We start from the raw sequence: 3,810 nt of genomic DNA, 5'->3' as shown, positions 1-3,810 counted from the left end.
TGATTTCCTTTCCTGTACAGGTCTTTTACTAAATATGTATCTCTTAGAGTTCTTCCAAAACTGACTTCAATTTCCTCAATTTTCTTTATTTTTCCTGTCCATCATTCTCTCATGACAAATATTTATTGAACTCCTACTATGTTTTTAGAAGTGTTTATGTCAGACTCCATCTCTGCCCTGGTGAAAATCATAAGAGCAAGGCAGGCAGAGAGTAAATGTCAAGACGACCATATATACTTGCACAGAAGATACACAAGCTTTTACATTTCAACATATCTGAAGTTGAAATGCATCTTATAGAGAATGAGTGCATGTGGGTAGAGATTGTGGGGAGGGAGGGAGAGAGAGGGAGAGAGGGAAAGAGGCATGCGGACAGACAGATATGGGAAACTTCCAGTCTCCAAGATAGAGAACATTGGAACATAATTATCCTCTAACACTTTTAGTTGTTATCTCTACTATTTGCCTGTATGCTTCTAAACAACATGATAAAACTGCACTCTGATGTTGCATTTGCCCCAAAAGCAGAGCCTGGGGCAAGGGCTTGCACATGAATAGATTACTGGGGCCTGATCCCACGGAGCAGAAACAAGGGGCTGGCAGAACACAGCTGGGGTAGAGGGAGAGCCAATACAAGGTGCATTACTATTGTCGCCACTGTGGCCAACTGGGGTTCAATCCTGCTTGGGCCTTCTGAGGAGCCATGTAGAACATGTTTCAGAATGGTCTCCCCACAGTTAGAAAGGGGAGCATTTCCTCACCAGCTTCACACTTCTGCATGTGTGAGTATCATACTGCATGCTGGAGACATCCCAGATGTGTGGTGCAGCTGAGGCAAGGTGCTGTCAGATCATACCTGCTCAAAGCAGGTTGCAGAAGCAATGGTTGGAGAAAGAGGTGGGCTGGGGTGGGGGCGTGGGCAGCAAAAATGTCCAATGCAACTACTATTTTTTCTCTTTTTATTAAGAATGTTCATAGCAGTTTTATTCTCAATAGCCCCAAACTGAAATCAATCCAAAAGTCCACCAACAGGAGAATAGATAAACCAATTATGGTATATTCATTCAACAAATCCTATACAGCAACAACAACAACAAAAAAAATGGAGCATTGATACAAACAATACTATGGGTGACTCTTACAGACAAAACACTAAGCAAAAGAAGTTAGAAACCAAAGAGTACATAGTGGAAGGTCCTACTTATATGAAGTTATAGAACAGGCAAAACTAACCTATGGGTGGAGATCAGAATGGTTGCTGTCTCTGGTGGGGTATGAAGATTAACTGCAAAGGAGCATGAAACATCTTTCCAGAATGATAGAAATGGTTCATATCTTGATAAGTGGGTGAATTACATGGATTTATGCATTTATCAAAACTCATTGACTTGTACATTTAAAATGTGCATATTTAACTGTTTTACCTAAAAAAAACAAATATAAAGTAATTTTTAACTCTAACCTATACCTCTCACAGTGGTATAGGTTAGTAACTCTGAAATTACTTTGTGTCCTCAAGTCTTGAGCAAATGAACAGGATATATATTTAGGATAATGAAAGCTAGGATTCTCACTGTTGGAGGGAAATTATAAATACGGACAGAAAGAAGACTAGACTGTGCCTTGTGGTATTGGTTTGGAAGTGAAGGTATCCATACAAACTCATGGTTTCATATAGATAGAGCTAGACCTGCATATATATGTGTATGTGTGATATGTGTGGATATATACACATGTACATACACAAACACACACACTTCCTAACCCTATGTGCTGAGAGGGCCAGAAACAATGATGCACCAGGATTAATGAGCACATGTAGAGCCCAGATCTTGGTTTCTAAATACAACTCTCTATTTAAAAGAACCAGGGCTCTTTGGAGAAATGGCTGACTCCAGAGCTGGGGCAGAGATAGTACAAAATGACACTGGAACATCTTGTTCCATTAAGTATGCAAGTGGCACAAATACTAATGGGGAGATATCAAAGGAAAACAGCGACCAAGTGGAGGGAGTTCCCAGTGGTCAAATCTGGGGCAATTGGAGCATCATGATAAATAATAATCGTGATGGAAGTTCGTTGTCATGGAACACATGACAAACTAAATTGAAAATGATGATGATAAACAGTATTTAATAAATGAAGCAAGAATGCCAGCAATTGAAGACCATGTCCTACTCAAGACAAAACTGTTAATGCCCTGATAAATAGCATCCTTTCTCCATAATGCAGGAATTCCAACTATCCAAGTATGCACAAGTACTGCCAAGTTACCAAGGCGGCCAGCCAGACTTCTACATAGCGGCCCAACTTAGATTCCTGTGTCAATTCTCCTCACTTCTAACCCTAGTCATAGTGAGAATAGCACACTTAGTAAGAGTAAGATATAAGCTTAGTTCGCAAATTCAGGGTATGCAAAAAAATCAATTTCTTTGTTTTCTTTATATCAAACTAAATCCTTCAACCCTCCAGCATGCCAGGCTGGAGGAAACTTGCATTCCCATTTCCGAGGTCTCTCTCTGTCTTCTCCGACTCTCGACAGAAGTCAGGAGTTTTATATGATGCTGAGAATAAGCAAGGCCACCCTCTTGGGCTTTGTGCCCTCTCTGTTAACTCCATTTTCTAAACCCACCATGGTCTCTTAGAGCTTCTGCTTTTGGGGGGCCTTTTAGTTAGAGTCCAGCCTCCTTAAGCCCTCCTAAATCTCAATACTTCTGCTGGCGGCAGCAGGGAGCAAAGCCCAAAGACTGGAATAACCCTCCTGCTGCCCTGCTTTTGCCTCCAAGATGCTCCTCTTCACACTGGTGTTTTCAGAGGAAGAGAGCATGATTTCTCTAATGAGCTCTGGTTTTAGGAAAGTAAAGGCCAGGAGGAAAAGCATCTTTTGAGTCATTTTATTTTTGGCCCAGTAGTCCCCAGCTTCCTCTGAGGCACAGGGTTAATGGGAGAAGTGAGGGAGCACAAGGTCCTGCCCCATTTGGTGGAATGGGGGTGGGTGGGGCTGTCAAAAGGGACACCCCAATAAATCATTTTGTCACGTAGATTATATATAAGTCATCCTGGGTTGTTTATAAAATAAAAAGCATTGACTTTGTGCATTAATCACTCTTAAGAATCAAGAGAGAACTTGCATTTTTAGATGAGTTTTAGGTTCATCAGGGGAACTCTGGTCCACCAGTCAAGAATAACAACATGATCCAACCTCCCGTCACGCAGGATACCCATGACCACCTCAACACAGGGCGTCACCCATCTCTTGTTTGAACACGTCCAGACACAGAAAACAGCTGTCTCCCCAGGCAAGAGATGCCTTTTCTAACAGCCCTAACTGAAGGCACCTTCTGCCTCCTTAACCTCTCTTCACTAATTCATCTTTCACTCTTTGAAGCTGCCCTGAATTTGTCTGGTTTACTAGCAGTGGTTCCAGGGACATAATTTTAAAGTGTTTTCAGGATTCTGAGGAATAATTTGCTTTGGTTTGGGTCTTAAAGTCATTTAAAGCATTTGGATCTTCTCTTAACTCTTCTATCTAAGACTTTTGTACCCGTAAGAGGATGTTTGTTCCCCCTATTCCATTTGAAAAATTTCTCATTAAAAAAAACTAAAGTGAAATTCAGGAGATTGTCTTTTTTTCTTTTATTAACTTTCATTTCATTATCAAAAACAATGAAAGTTGATTGTTTTAAAGAAAATAGGGGAAAAGGATAAACCAAGAGAAGAAAAAATTACCCATAAACTCAACACCCAGATCTCTGTTTTTAAATGGATAAATATAAACATGATTATATATTTACTAAATATCTCACTGGT

Source organism: Pteropus vampyrus, unplaced genomic scaffold (genome assembly GCF_000151845.1).
Source record: "Pteropus vampyrus isolate Shadow unplaced genomic scaffold, Pvam_2.0 Scaffold83, whole genome shotgun sequence".
Taxonomy (NCBI): domain Eukaryota; kingdom Metazoa; phylum Chordata; class Mammalia; order Chiroptera; family Pteropodidae; genus Pteropus; species Pteropus vampyrus.
The sequence above is the reverse complement of the archived record's forward strand: the minus strand, read 5'-3'. Positions refer to the sequence as shown.